Source organism: Vespa crabro, chromosome 16 (genome assembly GCF_910589235.1).
Source record: "Vespa crabro chromosome 16, iyVesCrab1.2, whole genome shotgun sequence".
NCBI classification, from domain to species: Eukaryota; Metazoa; Arthropoda; class Insecta; order Hymenoptera; family Vespidae; genus Vespa; species Vespa crabro.
The window spans coordinates 1,961,224-1,984,905 of NC_060970.1; the positions used below are offsets into that span (position 1 = coordinate 1,961,224).

The 23,682-nt window shown below is 27.9% G+C and overlaps 1 long non-coding RNA gene across 1 annotated transcript; it reads right to left on the reverse strand.

Moving 5' to 3' along the window:
* Positions 1-3,307: 3,307 nt before the first annotated feature.
* LOC124429922 lies at positions 3,308-3,737 on the reverse strand. The gene is made up of 2 exons (XR_006943609.1): positions 3,487-3,737; positions 3,308-3,378 (listed from the first exon to the last, which is right to left on the reverse strand). It is a non-coding gene; the product is annotated as an uncharacterized LOC124429922 (long non-coding RNA).
* Positions 3,738-23,682: the final 19,945 nt, after the last annotated feature.

Sequence of the window (23,682 nt, forward strand, 5' to 3'; positions counted from 1 at the left end):
TAGATTAATCCTTCGTCTTTAAAATGCGACCTTATTCATCGGTCAAGAATTACGCCTATTCTCATGGATTACGTAGGTCATTATAAAACCATGTTTAATGAACATCCTTAAAAAAAATGTATATCTATTTTATTAAAAATGCTTTTTTATCAAAAGAAAAATATTTTTATACAAAATATCTATTAATAATTGTAAAAATTTGTAAGTTATATTCAAGTACATATCAATAGTAAATGTAGATCATGTTTATGTATTTGGCAAACGAAAATAGGCATTGCTACTTATAGCATATGTAAAATCACATTAGGATAGATTAACTTGCAATTGAAATGTTCTCTCTCAATCTAGTCCTTTTCTAGTCAAAAGCAATATGTATATTTATTTGTTAAATAGTACTGTTGAAACAAAATAAAGAGTTGCAAATTGTATATTATTATATGTTTTATATTATTGGTTACATTTGTTGTAAATGATGGTCATACCGTAATAAACAATAAACGCAGATTTATGAGTGCTTTAAATGAAACTGAAAAATTTGAATACAAATATCAGTAATTCTGAAGACAATAAAAGTATTACATACATTTCATTACAAAAAACAAAATATTACTTCTCTTTGTTTTTATATCACTATCATCATATATTATCATAAACAAAGTTGTTAAGTTAAGCTGTTATGGAAAATCTCAGTTGCATGAAAGTCATAAATAATTGGTTTTTATTGATCATCTACAAAGTAGAGTTTTATCTGAGCTAGAAAGATTAGGTTTTGAACCTCAAAGTTTACATATCATATGTTCCGTTTCATATGTGTGTTCTATGATTGTAGATCATTATTATCATTACTATAATTTTTATTTATTATAAATAAAAACATGATAAAATGTAAATACAATACATAAGTTACAAATTTCTGTTCATTATCATGAAAAAACGTAAGTTTTCTCAATAGACGAATGTGTCTTTGGACCAGATACCCTTTGATTCTAATGTAAATATGTAAATATTTAAAACATATTCCATTGCATAGGGTAATCTAATTAATACATTTATATAAATAATTAATATTGTTTTGAAATATCATCATGAATTTCACTTGAAAATAAATTAGATTTTTTTATTTTGCGACTTATGCTATTGCTGTCTGTATAGTTTCAAATTGTCTATAAGGAAATGTTAAAAGATATGAAATTGCAAGGCCAATACTTTGGCCCTTATATAAAAACTAGAAAAGTCGTTTCATTGATAAGAAAAGAAAAACAATTTTTTTCATAGCCACATATTTTCTTATTAATCTAAATCCTTCCTTTTTTAAATACAACATTTTAAATTTTAAACAATTTAAATTTTAAAACAATTTTAAATACAATTTTTCCATTTTTAATTTAATGCCACGTTCAGAATCATTAATTTTTCCATATTAATGATAAATATTTTATAAAATTATACATCAATTTCATACATTAATGCGTTGCGAATTCTTATACAGTCGTATATCTATACTTTGAAAATTACCTTTTTGAAGATGTTTTGACAATATATAATCATAGGATAACTTTTTAACAATTTGTTACATAAAATGACAAATTAACTTTGTGTTCTTTAACATAAAAATATATATAAGTAAATAATCTTGTAAAAATGCAGAATGTTTGAAGATGTATGTATATAGAGTGATTGATGAGTAAAAACTTCATAATTTGACAATAATAATATCTCATCTATGAAATCATATAAGGAAACTATAAAATAAGAATGATTGAAATAACACCAAATGTAATTATAAAATATTAAAATGTTTTTGGTGTGTCAATTGTTAAGACAATATGGACAAATGACAAAATATCTCTCATTTTCTATGTATTAATCAAGAGTGGAATTACGAGTTAATAGACTAGTAATAAGATTTAATAGTTAAAAATTCTACCCGATTAATCGTAATTTTTTAAATTTATGTAGGATATTTCAAATGCGTGATACTGAAAATAAAATAAGATATAAAATTTTTCCTTAAGAAGTTTCAAATATTGCTATATGTACAGATCACTTACATTAGCAAAAGTAGTGAAATGCGCTATATTTGCAAGCCATTTGGAGTTTCGTTTATTTATTAAATATCATACTTTAAAAAGATTTTAGTATGCACAATTTATATTAAAAACGCATGTAATTTTAAAATATTTGTTGAAAACAAATATTGATATAACGATGTTAGAGATTTAAAAATATTTTATGCGAAAAAAACGGTTAGTAATAAGATGTCTGGTCCGTAATATGTTAAAATAGTTTAATATTATGACATATTGTGTTTTCAATTTCTGATAAACAGATTATAGTATAAAGTATAATTGAAAATTTTAAACATTTTATTGTTAAAAATATTTCTATAATATCATTTCGAATAGAATATAATAGTTAACTAGTGTATAATATTAATTCTTTACTCATTCATATAATTAATGTTTTATAGTATTAGATAGCATTACGTAAAACTTATATGAGAATATGTATCTTATTTTCTCCTTCGATTGCTGATAAATGATGCTTTACCGATTTTTTTCTCCTTTAGGTTTATCTTTCACCTTCACCGTAGATTGTAAATAACACTTTTAATTTTCTTAGAACGTTCAAAAAAAATGTCCTATTCAATCTTGAGTTGCTATTGTATTATTTTTTGTTGACAAGGCGAATTTTTTTTACATTCGTGTACACGCGCACATGTAAATGTGTGTGTGTGTGTGTGTGTATATATATATATAAAATATATCTTTCTATTATATATATCTATGTACATGTGTATCATATATTGTGACGTACACGTGTATCCCTTAGTTATTCACAGTACTTTCTTCTAAGGGTCCTATATATATTACTATTTGAAATATCTGCTTTTGGGAACTCCTTGAATACTCGCTAAGAATGAACATAGATAAAAAACATATTACCACTTTTGTTCAAGTTTTGACGTTTTTAGTCAAGTACCTAGTCTTCAATAATATGTCGAAATGGGCAATAAATAAACTGTGAAAGTAGACTCTTAGGTGCGACAAGCCAAGAGTTTGTCCTTCAAATATCAATGCAACTCTCATGAGTCCACACGGTCACCAGGACAAAGGATCACACATGAGACTGTTTAAACATTTCAAATAAACTATCTTGACACGCACACGATTAATAAGGATATTGTTTTCCCTTTCCTAACACTTTTTACTTAAACTCCTTTCTTTCCATTTTCCTTTCCTAATTCATTAATGCGTTCGTGGATAGTTCGGGAGAAATCTACAGGCAATCGCATCAAAGCATTTTCACTCAGCAGTAAAATAATCGAGTCTTATCAATATCACTGGCTATGCCTCAATCGGGGCTATCCAGCACAATCTAAATAGCAGCAATATAAATACACGTTATTATATAAGAGCAACAATTGTATTTTATTTCAACAAATATACTGTGATAACTATAATTCATACTATATTTGTTATCTACCTCACAAGCTCCACGGGATCCTACAAAAGAATGCGCGATCTCCTATTAATTTGCATTAATAAACTCCGACGGTATCCTAGCCTTGTGCTGACTCTTATACATAGCGACCAGTTAATCTATAACTCTGACTATTACGAAGGACGGGGAAAGATTCTCCGTACAAATCAATTATTATCGCTGATCTAATCTATGTTAGAGACGCGTATTTAGAAAAGCTCTCGTAGTTGCTCTTCCACGACGCAATATATACATATATGATGATACATTTCTATGTGTATATATATATACATAGAATGATACACACGCACTTACATATATATATAATAAAGAGCATACAAGTGACTGAATAGAACACGCGCGCGTGCGTGTACGTGCGGGTATGTGTGCGATACGTGATTTTAGTGCGCATGTGCGGTCGATCAGTTGGGCTCTTTGTTCTTCTCATAATCTGTTATACTTATTTCAGTTCTGAAGGTCCACGAGAAGTGTCGTCAGTACTGCCGTCAGTTACTATCAGTTGTAAGGACGAAGAAGATGGTAGAAGAAAGAGGAAATAATTTCATGATGTAACCTTGAACAAAGAACAGGTATTTTATTTTTTGTTTCTTTTCATATATAGTAAAAGCAAGTAAGTATATATGTATAAAAATTCTGGTCTAACAACGTAGGTTAGTTATTTTTTTTTTGGTAGGACATTAATTTATTAAAACTTTCTTTTTGCATATTTTTTGTCATTAATTCTCTACAACGTTATATAACTTTAAAATTATATTTAACGCTCATCTGTATTTTGAAAATTTCATTTTATTTCATCAGTAAAAAAGAAATTCTTACTTTATATGTAAAGCTTTTCATATGTTTAATAAATATGTGTTATACTTAGTATATATATATAATAATATAATTGTTTGCATATAATATTAATTGTGTATATATAATAGTATAGTTATAGAAGTAATATTATAATTTTCACATTATATAATTCTGTTTGTATATACAAAAAAGAAATTGATTTGTAAGGGATGAAATTAAAGAAAAAGGGTCACAGTAAAAAAATTAAATATCGAACAAATGCATTGTATATAATAAAGGTTTTGGGTAAGTCTTTATTCTTTTAGATTATTCTTTTAGAGAGACACAGTTATTTATTGAAAATTATTAGTTCTTTACGAAAAGCCTCACTTTCTTTCAGAAACCGATTAAACATTTTTGATGATACCGAATTCTAATATTTTATTTCAATTATATAATATTTTAACTATATTATATAATTTAACTATAATATACTATTATAACTATATTATTAAACTCTTATAGATAAAAATGAATAGATAGAGATAAATATTGTTTCTTTAGAATATTTACAAGAGATATTCAAATTTATTACATAGATAATTTTACTTATTATTCGATTTATTATTTGCTTGTATATTAGTATAAAATGTTTAAAAGGTGATGCTCCATAGATAGTTCTTTGTCATTCTTGTTGCCGGGATCGTTGAGAGCAGTTTGAATTCGTATGTGATGACGAAGTTTTATCATCTCGTAATTACAGGTAATTAAGATTTTTTTTTCTAAGTTACTTATTCGTCCAATATACATAATCGATCACCAAACGTGAGATTTCTACGACATAGTGTTTGCAAGTCAAGAAAATATTGCGTTTCTGAAATGTTGGCGAAAATAAAATTACCGTTTATATGTTTTCATCGCCGTGCTATTGCGTCATATTTTTCTCGAATTTCTTTATTTTTGTGGTATGTTTGCTTCTCTTGTTTTAAAATAACTTAGTCCGTGTCCTTTTCAAAAAGTCGAATAAAAATAAACAAAACATTCGCTTGCTAGGCACGTGATAGATGCGATGGACAACAGCTATTGGCTGTTAAACTACTATTGATAGTCAACTGTAAAATTTAGGATTGAAAATCGGTTTTTATTAGCTAGTTTCGATTTCTCGCGTTTACTAAACGGATGACGGATTACTGGCAGATTGTTGAAGAAGGGTCTGAAAGTTGTAAATACGGTTTTATTCTGATCACGCATGTTTATTTCTACTGATGACTCGTTGAACGGAATATAATAATTTATCAATTATTAATCTTGACTGATCTTATTATGTGTTATATTCGATTTTTATCTAAATCGTATATATTTGTGTACATACATATACGTACTTAATATATCATACATATAATATATATATACATGTGTGTATATTCCTGATAGATACTATATATGAATACTAATACTATATATGTGTATACATATATCATACGTACACGTTGTGTATATAACTCGTCGTGAATAAATATATGTATGTTCATACATTTATTACAGATACGCACATGTACATATGTAAAATTCTCAAAATTAAGACATTTTTTTGACATATCAGCGAACGAGTGACCTGTTTCGTTCAGAATTGTTATTGTCAAGCTAATGATATAATACATAAGACAGCGAATGCTATCTTATTTATAATATAAATTAAGGATAAATATATGTAAATAGGTTGGAAGAAAAAGGTAGGATTTGAAAGACAAGAAAGAACATTTTGTAAGAACTTGTGTTGTTGTCAAAAGAATATTATCTTACCTTTTATAAGTTACAATACATACTACGTATATTGGGTACTATATATTATATGTAACATATGTACACATTTTGTATATATACAATAATACATAAAATTCTATGAATCGACAAAGTTGGAAACACAGTGAAGGTCGTGTATTATATTTTGCTGTTTTTCTTACGTAGTCGAAGTAAGTTAAGTGTCCTGTTAAAAAAAAAGGTCAAGTATGTTTTGATGTATGAGGGTACGTTAAATATGAATAAATCTTCTATTACGTCCTAGGAAATGATTTCAGTAATTGTTCTCGGAAATTTGTTTTCATGTACGAACTTACGAGAGATTTGTAGCAGGGATGGGTATAGGTGACCTCTCTTTCTCAGAATGATACGATACCTACTTGCAATAACATTCTCGGCTATTCTTCTATTGTATAAGTATTTGCGTGTTAATTATTCTAGTGAAAATTTAACTATATTTTATTTTAGAATAATTAATAATTATCATAATTATTAATAATTATGCTATGTATTTTTATTATAAAATAATTAGCATCGTGAACATTATTAATATTTTTTAGACAATACTGTGATTTGTAGATGATGTTATTTTCTAATTCTTTTTATTACCATTATAATGTTCTTGTTTATTTCATTATTACTTTTTATTAGTAAGAATTCAAATATTTCCTTTTTTGACTGTATACTTATAACGATTTTTTTGTACTGTACAATGATACTGATATTGTTTTTTTTTAGATTATGATTGCAGTTGTTCGTGCAGTCATAGATGAATCGATCTTTGTTTCGATAAAATAAAAAAGTAATTGTGAAGTAAATTTGTTGTTAATGCTTTTCAGTTAATTTAAATTTGTTTGTGTTTCATGATGTAAAAAACTTTTAGAAATATGTCTGTATGAATAATTTGGGTGCAAATCAGTCATATTTGTTCGTATAGAATTTTATTTTTCTTTTTCTCTACAATCAGATATACTGTAGATACTTATATATAAAACAAGCAATAGATATTCGCGAATTAAATTCATTGTTTGTCTTTTAATTATTAAATAATTATTACATATTTGAGTCAGTGCATCATGGAAAATGATCAAGGACCTAGTACACTTCTGTTGAAGAATATTGGTAAATAAATGTTTAAATTTAATAGCCAATACAATTCTACAATCTTTTTTATTACGAAAAATTTAATAAAAATGGTGTTTAATCTTTTTTCAGATTTGCATTGTCATTAAGTCAATGTATTACAAATTCAATCGAATTAATTTTCCATCTACGTCGATTTATTTCATTTTGGACCTATTACGGAACAGCTTACATAAATTTCGAGCTGCAACTGGGCTAGTGTTTTGGAGCTATTGTGGATCTTCTTAAGCAGTGAGTGAACAAATTTAAGTCCCTCCTGTATATATTATGTCGAGGATGAAAGATTCGACTTAACATGAGTTACTGGTTGTAATTTTTTCTATTAATTGTTGACGAACATAGCCATTAATAATTAATTTTTTAGGTTTACTCTTGAATGATACAATTTTAATTGTTTTATTATTGGGCATAGTCTAGTTTCATTAGCTTAGGATAGTATTTTCTTGGTTTATTATTGAGTTATTTAATTAATACGAGTCATGCAACAACTCTTTGCAGTGAGATTTAAGTGCGATTGGTTGTCACAGTTGGTGACAAAATCGCTCACTCGTTGGCTTCTGCAATGTTTTGACTATGCGTGCTTTAATGTGTGCCGATTACGTGGATGTTAACGACATTAATTATTACAAAAACAATAAAATCTGATTAATTTGAATAAATATTTTTGCTTATGCATTTAAACGTTATAATATAATCAAACAGATCATAAGATAAAAAGTAAGCCTTTCGAGATCTTATTTAGATGCAATAATCAAGAACAATTCATCCAGTAAAATGAAATAATTTTTGGCCTTAAGATACTAGTAACATTTTATTTCAATTTGTGAAGATATGCTTATTTTAAATTTCTAATATTTAGAAAAAATTAATAATTAATTAATAATCGTTAATCGTATGATATCTTTCAATGCATAGTGCAGCTAACACAATTGTGTTCCCATTTTATATCAATGCATTTTTTATATTTTTCACGAACTTTATAAGCTCTTATTTATTTTTTGATATAGTTAAATTGTTTTTTAATTTCTTGTTTTTTTTTTATATTTTCTTTGAAAAATGAGGCCAATGTTGCATATAGTATTCGTGATGTTTATTGCTATTGAATAAGTTATTCTGAATCGTTTTTCGTAATCCACTAATTGTGCAGATTTTAATAATAATTCTATAATATTTATTCTATATTCAGTATAACTTTGTTTTTTTTTTTCTTTATTTATTGTTTTGTATAGTATATATCTATTAAAAAGTGCCTTGTCGAATATATATATATGAAAAATTTTCTATATATTTTCATATATTATCTCATAATACGAAAAGAAATTAGCGATTAATTTCAATCATGTTTTTATTATATTCAGTGACATATTTTGGTTTCAAAATACGATAGACTTGAATTTATTCTTGACTATAATCAGTTATTTCTGCTGTTTTGTACTATGTATAAATGGCATAAACGTTTCATTTATTTTCTTATTTCAGTTATACTTTTCCATTTTTAATTTTGTACCGACAAAATCTCGGTATATTGGTTTTATTAGAACGCATAATTCCAGTGGCATTGTTTTATTTTTAATTATTGTTAAAAACAGTTTAGGCAACGCATATTAATTTTCAACATATAAAATAATTTATTGAAAATTGATTGTGACATTTCCATAATTTTTAGGTGCGCTATTATTAGAATTTATTTTGTCATTACCTATATATATCTTAAAGTGATAGCAATAATTTGACGCTGATTCATATCATTTATAAATTATTATGCCAAATCTTTGTAGGTTGGATTATATTGTTTATATGGATTAAGTCTCTTAAATTGCATTAATGATTTATTAATGGTGACATCCATGTGTATACATTTTTGAATTTATGAATAAACAAATTTATAATAACTTTTATTTTATGTACAGTCTGTATTGTCAACTGTATCATTATTTGTGCAAAAATCTAGTAATTTGTAAAAATCTTATGAATGGTATAATCTTTCCGAATATTGGATATTTTGTAATGACTCTTTCTGAGCAGTCATTTGAATTTTTATTTTTACTTTTTTTTTTATCTTAATTATTATTATACATAATATAATTTTATGTCATCACAATTTACAGAAACTTCAGTCGCGTTACAATTTTGCTTATTTTGCTTAAAATCAAATAGAAAAATTAATTTTTATCAAATCTTCTATCTATCGATATATTGCATTAAAGCATTTCAAATATAAATGTAGCTGATCAATACAATCTGTAAAGTATATGGCTTTTTGTCTGAATTTTAGCACTCTTTGTTCTAAAATTTGCAAAATTTTTTTGCTAACATTGTAAAATTTTCGCACCGGGTATGCTAGTCCTACCTTCTTTTGCATTTCATCGTTTACTCTTCTTCGGATAGATATATTTGATGGCCCTAGTGTTTCGACATCACGGTACTGTGTGAGATGCATTGACAGTTCTAGTCTAAAGTCAGAGATCTTTATTTTTCCTTTTTCGCTGTCAGTTTATGTATTCGTAGCCGATGTATTTAATATCAATTCGATAGCTAATTTTATATACCGCATGAGGGTTTTTTTGTGTGGTGTAGAATATCCTATCATCTGATTGGACAAATCTACAGCACATTTTCCTATATTGTAATCCAAAACTGCTGTTAATTTTTCACGTGTGTAATTATTTTTGCGTACAATTACTATTTCCGCCAAATGTTTTGTGGAAATTATTAAAATATCTCGTCTGTCTTTCCATTTAAGAACCATAATCCCTTTCCTACTTTGCATTGCAATCAATTTGTCTTGTTTTAATTTTTTTAGTTTAACTTCTACGAATATTCTTTTTCAGTTATAATTTCTTATAAATATATAAGATTATAATTTCTTATATTTTCCTTATAATTTCTTATATAATATTATTATAATTTCTTATATATTTCTTATAATTTCTACCAAATGATTGTTACAAGCAATTAATTTTTCGGCTAAATTGATATTGGTATACCAATTATCTGCGTAAATTGTGTGGCCTTTATAGGGTATATTGTTACACATGCTCATTACAAGACTTGTTAGTGTTAAACATGGTGCGTTTAATTTTTTTCTAAAATATATTTGAAATTGGAATATATATCCTGGGCTATAAAATAATTTAAATAGTTTAATATCGTTTTATTGACGCTTCTGTTTTAAAAATTATTTAAGAATTATGCAATTCTCTTCAATGGTACTAATGATTCATTAATACATACATGAACTACTTCATCAAGATTGTAATATTTACAAAAATTTTGATTTAGTACATCCCCAAGTCTGCTTATCTTATATACCATTCTGATTATGTTTAATTTTGTTTGCTATCTGGTTATCATTAATTTTATGCCAACAATCTCAATATAATTCGAGATCTTTGATTTATTACTTTTTCCTTGACTCAAATCCACTGATCTGATGATTGATGACTAGTATATTCTTTATTATCAGTAGACTCTGCATGTTTATGCACGATAAATATGTAAGTAGCATATGATATTTATCCACGAAAATATGCAAAATGTACGAAAAATATGCAAATATACACGAAATATTTGATATGTTAAGTATTAACAACATATTTTACAATTATTGTGATATATTATATTTCAAATTATAATATATTACAAGGACCTTTCCCATATTCGATGATGTTAATTGGGGATGTTCATCTATAAAAATTAACTTATATGCGAAGAATGACCATTCCACATCACAGGATGTAATAAGTGCATATTTATTCCAGCAACATTCTGGTACTTTTTTCGGACCTACAACGAAATTATTCTTCAAAATTTTTGAGACTTCTATTAATATAGACATTCCCACATTTTTTAATGATTTCCTTTGCTTTTTTTTTATTTTTTCTCCACAATTACCAGGTATATTGTACAGACGATTAATACAATTTAAATATACTTCTGTTGAATTGGTTGGCGGTAAACTTATTGTTTCTAACTTTTCCATTGTGGTCGGTAAAAAGCTAAAATAAGTTTTCATAAAGATTAAATCTTGTGCGAGTTTTTCTTATTAGACCATATCCTTTGCAATCTTAATTACTGTAACATTTATTATATTAAAATGTTCAACTACTATTAACATAAAAAATAGAATAAATACGTATGTATATACAAAAAAGTTTTTCTTACCAAATGATTGCATATTACTTATATTTCTTATTTTATCAAAATGTTCGATATAAAATATTCCAGTTTCAATTTACGTTTTCAATCTAATTAAAATAGGTTCTAATAGCAAAAGAATATTTTGTAATCTTTTCTTATATACTTCAATATGAAGTGATGCTTTCAAAAATATTTTCTTCACAGATTTTTACCAAAAGTTTTTAAATTTTGATACATTACGTCACGGATCATGTTTCAATAGTTATTTTTATTCGCTTGTAGCGCGCACAATATTCGTATGTCTCTTTACCTTCGATTCGAGGTTTGGATTCGATTGTAAGACAATTTGATGTCGTATGTAGACTGACTTTATATATGACTATATAATAATAGTAAATTAACTATTATTATAAATTCAATTCGGATTTAAATTGTATTAATTGTATTACAAGTACTAAGACTGTGTGTCTTATTACAAAAATTATTAACTTTTCAGAATATTAATGTATTAATATTCTGGAAAACAGAGTCGCAATTCTTCATCTATGCTGCGTAGACTATGCACTACACATGTAACATGTATCATATTAGCATGAAATAATTTCAATTTCTTCCCTGTTTTGATTATGTATAGTGTGCTGCATTCGTTGTAAGTAGAAGAACTTTTTCTTCAGTACCATGTGATAACAAAATTCTTAAGGTTGAATTTACAAAGTGAGATATATTTTCATAATTTATTTCTCCCATTATTTTATTTTAGTACAAAATAAGTGCAGTTTTGTCGTTTTATTCTCACAAAGCTATCCTACTATTAAATTTATATTGCCCTGCTGCATTGTTCGTTTTGTCTATAGAAATTCATATGTAATATTCTTCTATATCTTCTATAATGATTTGAATGCTTGAATTATAGCAATCATCTAAGTAATTTTTGCGTAATGTAAATTCGTTCGGAACCGAATGATCTATATACTTTGCAAGAAAATTTCTCCGAATATGGTTATTTAAAGAACTTCACGATATATTACCATTACTATACAGTAGCCATTACTTGCATTAAATATTTATAAAATTCATTTTTTCTTTAATTTAATGGTTCGTACCCACTTTCTCCTTTATATAGTAACAAGTAAAGCCTTGATTACGTCAGGGAAAAAGAAAAGAGATGCAGTATTTAAGTTGTAATATCTTGATTATAATGTTTGTATTAATAAACTACATATTAACCAAGAGTAAGTGATCCTAATTATCTTATAGGTAGGATTATAAAAAGTATCCTATACATATATTGTATGAATCTGATTTTAGTTGAAAATAATTGTTTATTAACGGAAAGATTCATGGCCAGCTTGTAACAATTTTAGCTATTTTCAATAAATTTATTCCATACTTCAGAAATCAAAGAATATTTGTCAGTTTATAGACGTTGGCTTCGAATACTTTTTTCATCGAATAAATTAAAAAATTTTTATAAAACAATTCTTGGTTATAGTGTTTGAAAAAATGTAGTTTCCCGTTTCTTATTCCACAAATATGAAATGTTCAAATTTTTTTCTTCATATGCTCTACATGCGTACAAAATAACAAATGTATTTAATTTTGCTGGAGATAGATTCCTTATAAAGCTTAATCGATTTGTTTCTAGTACATTTTCGCTTAAGTTCAATAATAATTATCAAGACGAATATAGTTCTTCTTACTTGATCCTTTATAATGTTTTCTTTCATGTATACCATTGGATTTGGTAAATCTTGAATCCTTTTGTATTCCTTCCCAAATAGTTCCATCAATAGTAACTTCAATTTTCTGGTCATTTTCTTCATATTCGTTTTCAGAACTTGATGGAAATCGTCTTTTCTTTTATCTTCTGTTTGTTCAATATGTTCCTTTCTTCATCCTCATTATTTAAGAATTTATTATCAGTTTTGAATAAATTATATCCTATTTGAATTTGGTTATTTCCAATTTTAGAAAATTTCCCTTTATCGTCTTCTAAAGACCCCTCGCTTATATTGTTTATCTTTTTCACTAGTATCTTCTTTACTGAACGTTATGTCATGTTTAGGGGTAAATATTAGAAATATTAGTAAATGTTAGAACAATACAGTAAAATAAAATGTAAATTAACTATTAGTTTGGGGAAAAAGAAATTCATTATTTTTGCGTGAACTTAAAAACTTTATTTAACATGTTTAGAATTGTCCAATTTGGGTCAAATATACACCGTTTTGTTCTATAATTTGTTGCCATTTTAAAAGTAGCTTCATAATGCCTCTCTCATAGAAGTCTTGGTCCTTATTGGCGAAGAACTTTAGTAATTGATTTTCACAATCTTCTCTTGATGCCGATATCTTATCACTCAGGAATTTTTGCAATACGAGAAAAAGATGGTAATCGCTTGGTGTCAGGTCCGGACTATATGGTGGATGCATTCAAACTTCCCAACCAAGCTCCCGGAGTTCCTAGCAAGTAACTACAGACGTGTGCGGTCTGGCGTTGTCCTTATGGAACACAACACCTCTTCTGTTGACCAATTCTAGCCGTTTTTGGTCAATCGCTAGCTTCAAACGGTCCAGTTGTTGACAGTAGAGATCCGAATTTAGTGTTTGGCCATATGGAAGCAACTCATAATAAATGATTTCTTTCCATTCCCACCAAATGCACAGCAGAACCTTCTTGGCCATTAGTTCTGGTGTGGCCCCCGTTTGAGCTGCTTCACCGCGCTTTGACCACGATCATTTTCTTACAATATTGTCGTATGTGACCCATTTCTCATTCCCAATCACCATCCGTTTAAGAAATGGGTTGATTTCATTTCGTTTGGCAAAGGTTTCTCAGATGGAAATTCGATCCTTCATGTTTTTTGATGTTAATTGGTGTGACACTCAAACATTGAGCTTCTTTTTGAATCCAGCTTTGTGCAAATGGTTTAAAACTGTTTTATGGTCAATCTTTAGCTCTTGGGCCATGCTACGACTACTAATATGCCGGTCAACTTAAATTATTTCTGTGATTTTTTCGACATTTTCGACGACGTGCAAGGTGCATCGTTAACATCAAAAATACCTGAACAGAATCGACGAAAGCAAAATTGCACGTAATTAGCTGTTACAGTATCGGGACTATAAACACCATTCACAATTTCAGCTGCCTGGATTACATTTTCGTCTTTATCAAAGAATAACTGTAAAATGTACTGAAATTTTTCTTTCTTGACAACTGAATGGACCAAACAAAAAACGGCAAAAGAATTTTTTTAGTGTGAAATGTCACCTTGATAACGAGCATAAATCTGAAATTGTATGATCGATACTTTACGAGATATCAATCACTACAGTCATCTACCAAAAAAATAATGGATTTCTTTTTCCCCAACCTAATATTAAGTTTTGTTCATTTTCTATTTCTTTATTATTTTAACACTTCGACGCTATGTTTGGAAGTTTCAAAATTAAACTATTTTTTGATGTGGCAATGTGTACGATAATAATATTCGAGGATAATTTGAATGATTTTATTCTGGTCAAGTCTCAAATACCTAGTTTATTATCGGTTTTTCAGGCGATCATTTGACCGGATGCGATAGACAAGATAAGTTACATATTTTTCTTAGAATAAACAAAACAAAAGCATAAATATTAACAAAATTATTAAACAGATATAGGAATTATTGTATATTAAATAGAGAAAATGAATAACAGTGAATGGAGGATTTGTATTCAAAATTCAAAACCGGTCATTTGACAAACTGTAGTACGGTTAGTGTTAAAAACATTTAGACGATCATTATCTGCTATACTAACTTTTACTATTTTACTATTTGAGATTATGTCATCACATTTTTCCTTAATCTTATCTCTTCTTTTACATCAAGCTATTTTTTTTTAATCTATTTAAACAATAATAGTAGAGAATAACAATACGATTAATATTTTGCGTTAGAAAATAATATCTGTGAAAATTAAAATATATATATATATATATATATATATATATATATATAAACTTTATAAATATATAATTAAAAACTTTAAGTTAATTATATCAAGCCTGGCAATGTTTCTACTGATTTATCAATATGTAATTTGATTATATAAATTTGTTTTAGGCCAATTTAATTAAAATAATGTATATTTACGGGCTCCAAATGGACTTATACCACTTTCAAAATTAGTCAATTGTAAAAATTGTTTAATTTGAATTTTAAAAAATAATATATCACTTAAAATATACTTCATATTAATCCAATTTTGTTTACAAATAATGACACGATAAAATAGAAGTAGTATTTTTAATTTTAGACGTTAATTACATTGTTAAAATTACAAGATATTGGTAATATTTACTTATGCTCTGCATGTGACAGTGTTTTTATTTTTACTTGACAAATGGAAATGCAACTTGAAATCTCGTTTAAAGATTTTTCTGTATGTCCATTAATTAACTGAACTCAAGTTATTTTCCTTGCATTTTTCTAAGTATAAATTATACATTTTTCTTATCTTTAATTCAAAATTTAAGAACATCCGTTCTGGATTTTGGGATCGAGTATAATGGGTTTCAAATGACGGAAAGCTTTTTCTATGTTCTATCACTGTATTTGTCATTAGTTCATTAGTTCTTCTGCAAGAGCCATCAGTTTTTCCATGCATGTCTTTCGAAATATTATCATGCGAATATTAGGATACTATCAATTCGTCCAATAGATATTTGAAAAGTATCAATGAAAAACTTCTTACATACTAAAATGTTTCCATCAGAAGTGACCCGGTAAAATTTATAAGCATATGCTCTCATAGTGCCCAAATAATTTCTTAGCCTTCTTCTATTTACAGTTTCACATTGAACATTACAATAGAGAAATATATTTTTGCTTATTAAAATCACCTATATTCCAGAACTTATTAAAAATTGCTTTACGTTGTGATTCATTAACACGTTCTATACATTTCTTCGAGTAATTACAATTTTTGGATTTAAATTTTTTTGCCGGAACGGATTTCCCTCTTTTTGTATAGTACTTTTGTCCGGTATTTCGCTTTATTTTGCTTATTCATTGCATATATTTTCCATTATTTTGTTCTACAGAATTTAAGTTCTCAGTAACAATATCCTCATCTGATGAAGATTCTATCTCTATAATTCTTTTTCTTTTTTTACGATTCGTTAATTTGTTTTTCATAGTGGAATTATTTTCATCCTCCGATTCTAAGATTATTCTTTTGTTTATATTCATGGGCTTTATTTCTGTGTGAAATTATATAAAATTAAATAAAATAAATATTTTCAATCGTCATAAAATAATATTGATTTACCATTTTTTATTCTTACCTATATCACTATCTGATGTTAATATGAAGTTATCCATTTTAGGAAATAAATAAAATAAGTAACGTCAACTAGTAACTCTTAACACGAAATATGACACGTAATAATATAAAACAAATATAAAACAACAGACTACTGCCCGGCAACCATCTGTTAAGCCACCTACCTCTAGAAGTTGGACTTACACCACTTTCATAATCAATGATTACGCAATTTCTTTTACCGACCAATTTTAAATTGTACAAAACATGAGAATTTTTTAAGAAATTAAACCCTAACTAGTTATACACTAAAGAATTTACATTAAATTAAGCATAAATTACGTGATATCTCATTTTTAAAAAAAAATGGACTTACACCACTTTCAAAATAAACGGTCCATATATATTAATTCCATTCCATAGTCTTAGTATATTTCAATTCCAAAGTCTTAATTCCATTTCAGTTCCGTTTTCGTTCTATTATTTTAGTCAGGGTTCAGTTTCAATATAAAAAAATAAGGATGGACGCAGTCATAGAAAATTTTGTCTATAATATATAAATATATAAATTTATTCATTCTGTTTTCTCCACACGTTGACGGAAAATAATTTTTAAAACCATTATCAACTTCACGTATATAAATATTATTTTTCATTTTATAAAAGTGACATTTCTGATATTATTTTAATAAGATTTTGCTGTGATCAGTTAGTCATAGTATTTTTTGTGAAATATTGTTAGATTTTGTCAGAAAATATGTCAGAAAATAAAGAACATTTTTGTAAGATTTTATTTTTTATTACCGGAAAGGCAAAAACCCGTCACAAACTCGTGAGAAAATTTGTTCTTTACATGGAACTATAGAATGTTATAGATGATTCAACATCATAAAATAGTTTTGAATATTTAGAGAAGGAAATTTTGATGGTAAAGAAATATTTCACAAAATACATTAGGACTAAGTGATCGCAACAAAATTTTATTAAAATGACTTCTAAATGAAAGATAATATTTACGTATGTTAAGTTGATAACGGTATAAAACTGATATTTCCTAAGATTCTACTTTGTGGATTTCGAGAGCGTTAAAGATGAGATGCATGGAAAAATCGAAAATCTCTTTTGTCCATAGACAAAAGACGTTAATAGAATTCAATCCAAAAACATCATTGACAACGATGTTGGACGATCTTAAATAGTGTAGATATAACAGATTGGTGGCTAAATTAATACTACTCGGAAATTTGTGAATTTGTATTGGGTTGTTCGGAAAGTAATTTCGTTTTTTTTTTTTTTTTTTGTGAAAATGAAAGACAATTTTCGTATAATGAACAAATATTTTATTAAATTATATATTGGGCATTCTGGTTCAATACCTTTTGTCATCTTTCTGATAGTAGCATGATTCCATGTTCATAAAATTTTTGATTTTTGCTGGCAAAAAACTGATCGAGGAGGGGTACTAGGCGAATTTGTAATATGTTTATGCGCGATACCGCCCACTCCGTCTCTTCTCAGCAAGTTAGTATTAAGCATCGAGAGGTTTTTTAGTCTGTAGGCGATTCTTACCTGAGAGTATATTCAGGCGGTATTGAATCCAACACTTCCCTGAGTACCGGATTCTATGAAGGGTCTATGAAGGTTTTCCCTCCTGACGAAACAAAAAAAAGGGTTGCGTCAGGGTTACGAAAATAAAAAGTGACCAATAATTTTATACTTTTGCTTGCTAGCGTAAACATTAAGAATCGTGACTATATCGTCCAACGTAATGATATGAACTGAACTATAATTTTAAAAAATTCTTTCTCGGCTACCTTAAGAAAGCAGCATAAAATGTTCTTTTCTAAACTCAAGATATTTAATAAATGATAGGCTATGGACACAGAATTACTCCAAAATTACGCTGAAAATTATGCTCAGAATTATGCCATGGTTTACATCCAAATTGCAAATAATCAGGTGAATATTTCAACAAAAAAATCTCGATTTTCATAATTACGGCAAAGATAAATGTAAATGCGCAGCACATCGAAAAATTTATCGAAACGAACTTTGAATCATGAAAGTCAATGATAAAGACTAATTTGCTACAAATTGTTGACCTATGTAAATAGAGTAACTGTAAGAACCAAGCAAAATCAAACCGAATGGATGCTAAAGAATGAAAAATTTTGACTTTGATCACATTGAGTGTAAAAGCAATCAGTTGAATCACATAAAAAGAGTCCAGTCATCGAAAGAAGTATGAGAAACGTTAATACAAATGTATGAGTCGAAAGGTCCATTAAGAAAAGCTAGTTTACATAAAAAATTGTATCGCATGAAAAAGGAATTTTCGCAAATTATGTTATCGTATATTAGTTCGTTGTGTAACATCGCTAAAATATTAGAAGAAGTGGGAATAAAAATACCGACTGAATTACTATCAATTATGATTCTAAGCTTTTTATATTACGAATACGAAAACTTTTGTATAGCAATACAATAGAATCTAAAGATGTAATATCATGGATTGAATTATTAAAAGCAAAATTAATAGAGGAAGAAGAGAGACAAATAGAATGTGATAGTAAGCATTTTGTCCATGAAGATGAAAACGACGCTTTAGTGACCAAAAACAAATTTAAATCAAATAGAAATACACAATGGAACCAGCGCGATACAAAAACAAGATTGAAGTTCGCGGGTAGATACAACCAGGACATAAATCTTTGAATTGCAGAAGAGTGAAAAAGCAGACTATGAGGACATATACGGAGAATCCAATGTCTGCAACGGTCTTAATAGCAGGATCATACTAAATGAATAGTATCTAGATAGAAGCGCTATGCGGCACAAATGCAGTAACCCAAAGAAATTTTCAGAGTTAGACGACACAGAAATATGTTACATCCACATAGCTATGGAAAAACGTACAAAATCAACTGGTGCAAGAACTATGAAATTAAATGTCAAATTAAAAGTCGGAAATGTAAACCAAATTAAGTTGCAGAATACTATATTAGTACTAGGAATCCGTAATAATTTATTGTCAATGCCATGTATGACAGATAATGGATAGATATATAGTAATGAGTTGTTCGGAAAGTAATTTCGTTTTTTTTTTTTTTTTTGTGAAAATGAAAGACAAGTTTCGTATAATGAACGAATATTTTATTAAATTATATATTGGCCATTCTGGTCTAATACCTTTTCCCATCTTTCTGGTAGTAGCATGATTCCACGCTCATAAAATTTTTGGTCTTTACTGGCAAAAAACTAATAAAACTAAAAAACTAAGATCTGGAGAATAAGGTGGGTGTGGCATTGTATCCCATTCAAACTGTAAAAGCTTTTGGCGAGTGACCAAACTTGTATGAAGTCTCGCATTATCTTAGAAGAACACTACACCTTTTCAGTTGAAGTGCATCATTCAGTTTGTCCAGCTGGTGACCGTAGACTTCCGAATTAATTGTTGTGTTATCTGGTAAAATCTATAAAAAAAAACGATTCCTTTAAAATCCCACCAAACAGACATCACCATTTTTTGATGGATATTGGCTTTGGAAATGCTTTGAGCCGGTTCATTTTTTTTGCTCCATGATCTTTTGCCTTTGAAATTGTTATATACAACCCATTTTTCGTCCCCAGTAATGATGCGCTTCAAAAATAGATCATTTTCGTGACGTTTGAGAAGCGAATCACAGACGTTAACGCGACGACACAAATTTCTCTCCGTGAGAACATGGAGAATCCATATATCGAGGTTCGAGATTAAATCCAGGTCTTTCGAGTGGTCATAAACAGTTGAATTTGATAAATTTAATCTCACACCAATCTCACATGTTGTCATTCGCCGGGTTGCATCAACTAATGTTCTTATCGTGTCTTTATCAGCTTCAACCGGCCTTCCAGAACGTGGTGCATCTTCGACATCAAAATTGCCAGATCGAAATTTTGCAAAGCAGTTCTGGCACTGGCGTACTGTCAACGCTTAAAAAAATAAAATATGACGAAAATATTGCTTATTGCTCTCCATATTTAAAAGGGCACCAACCAAAAACTACTGCGTAGAATCAATTAGACTTTTTCACACACAAGCCTTGCTATATAAGCTCTCAAAACATATAATGATTATGCGGTTTAAGTGTGAAGTTGGGTACAAAAAAATACAAAAATATGTTTTTTCCTCTGTCGGGGAAAACGAAATCACTTTCCAACAACCTAATACATTTTAATTACTTACGATAATATTAAATTTATTGTGGCTGAATAATCGGATCGAAGATGATTCGGAGACGGATCGGAGACTGAATTTATGTGAATCGATCTTAACACATTATTGACCGGTAGTTTTTCTCAGAGTTTATCTCATGTCGCCGGCTATTATTTCAGAATTGAATGTGAAAGTGAAACAATGAAAATAAGTTTTTTGTAATGGTTTATTATAAATATTATACATATTATACTGATGTATACATGAATCATATTTAGTACTTAATATTTTCAATATTTATTTTTCGTATGATAAACCGTATGGCAATCACCTACGTGTAAGTAAGTGTACACAGCAGATTTTGCAAATATACTTCGTTTCGTTAAGTTTTCCGTTCGAGGTGCATATTCTACACATTCTAGTAGGATTTTTTTTCTCCTAGTCACTATTTTTTCTAAAACGTGATCTCTTATGTGTCCGGAAAGTCTGTTGGGTGGATCAAAGTGAGAAACCGTTGCAGAAATGTATGAAGAAACGTCATGTAATGTATTGAATTCATTGGAATTTGTAGTTATCCAGTCCCTAGCTATTTCCAATAGAAATTTTTTATATCTTAGTTTATTTGGACCTGGTAGCTACAGTAAACTTTGAATGCATTAAATAATGCGCAGTTTATACAAAAAAATGCTAATTTTTTTGACCATTTTATACTTTTGAGCAGGATATTATTATTTACTAAATACTGATCCGTACGATCGACTCCTTTCATATATTTATTGTATTGTAAAATGCAGGTAGGTTTAACTGTATCTTCATTCCCGGAATTTCTTTTGCGCGTACCACTTGACTTTAGGTAGGCATCATGAATAGATGTTATCATGAACACTAATCTTTTGTCCTTCCATGTAATGAGAATAATACATCTTTTCCATAAAAAAAGTAATTTCTTCTTTACGTAGACTCTTGGACTTCTCTCATTCATGGGAAATTCATGGGGAAAAAATTATATATTTACATTGAACTGCATCATCACCGTATTCCTATTCTAATCCTGTTGTGTACCTAAAATATCTTTGTAAATAGTTGTAAAATTAATATCTCTAGTTAGCTGGTTCAACTCATGTATCCTCACATATAATTTATGTTCCCGACATTTCTGCTATTTTCTTTCCTTTATGTTTTCATATTAATTTTTTAATATTTTAAGATCTGTAAATTCTGTAAAAAGATCATGTCGAAATCTTAAGTAAGTTTTATCCATGCATCAGTTTTTGGTTATTTTCACTTATTCAAACAAAGGAAAGTATGTTGTGCTTTTCGGCAGCGAAAAGTATGTTTTTTAGTCCGTCGTAAAAAGAAGTACGGTTTACTTTTAATCGCGAAAAGTAGCATGCTTCACTTTTAGCTGCGGAAACTATCACATTAAATAGGTAGTATTCTACTGCAAAAATGAAAAGGTTTACATTTTTTTTTTTTTAACTAAAATAAACTTCTTTAATGAAATAAGAAAAACTTAATCAATTAATGTCGTCGCGCGCGTAGAATATTCATCTATGAAGGTACGAGTAATAAAAGCCAATACATCGTTAAGAGTAGCATATGGCAATCATTTATCTCTAAATATTTATCATACTAGAATTATATCTTTTATTCTTATTATTATTTTTCTTAATAAATAATTATTACAATAAAGAATGGTGTTTATTGTCAATCACAGATTACAAATGTAAATAAACGTAAATTGATTTATTTAATTAATAATATTACTAAATTATACAATTGAATAAATTTTCTCGCGATAAGATTTTTGAACATCATTAGTGATAAATTTTTTGTTTTTAATGATAGTTGATTTTTAGTATCTATATTTCATAATATTTTCCTTTTAAAATGTACAGTTTCAAGACTTCATTTTTATACTGTCTCCATTGAAATTATATTTGACGTTAAGTGAATTCCTATTTGATCGCATACTTATCTCTCTGAAATAATTGAAATGAAAGAAATGATTTTAACAAAAGGTCAGTTAAAGGTTTTCGAGAAATCTTTAAAGTTAAATATGTTTCCCTACAACTTTTCTTTAAAAGTGTATGAATTATGAACTTTCCATTTTCTCATGAGTATGCACTTTTCATCTTGTGTATATATTGATGTTTTTACAATGATATTCAATACGGACATGGAATCATCATCATTCTATGTATGGCTCATCTCTGATACTCTAAAAAAATATTGTTAAAATAATTAAAAAATATACTTTTTTTTATGCGTTTTTGATTGCAGCAATTCCAACAAGAATTAAAATCAATTATTTAACATAAGAAATTAAAATGTATCTATGAGTTATATAATGTTGGACTCTACAAGTAGCTTTAATAAACATAATAAAGTCTATTTTGTTATTCTGTTTTCCTGTAACTGTCGGTATATAATATTAATTCTTCAATTGCAATTTTAAAGTTCTCATTAATAAATTGCCATAAAAATTTCCTGTTAGCCTCTGCTAATTCCTGTTAAACTCTTTCGTTTCTGGAAAGAAAAGTAAGAATTGATTTAACTCTCTATGGTCGTATTAAGTTTATACATGGGTGTCATGCAGGACGGAATTAATTTTCATTGAACGAACAGTAATACATAATGTGTAAGATTATGAAGGAAAAATAAAATTTATTAATTTTATTTTTAAATTTTAGATATATGTAATACAATAATGTTTTATTTTAAATAAAAATTATATTTTGTAATTGTTCTTCGTGTCATATCTTTCAAAGCAGTCTTCAATATGAAGCCTTTGTTTTCGAGAACATGTGTCGCAGA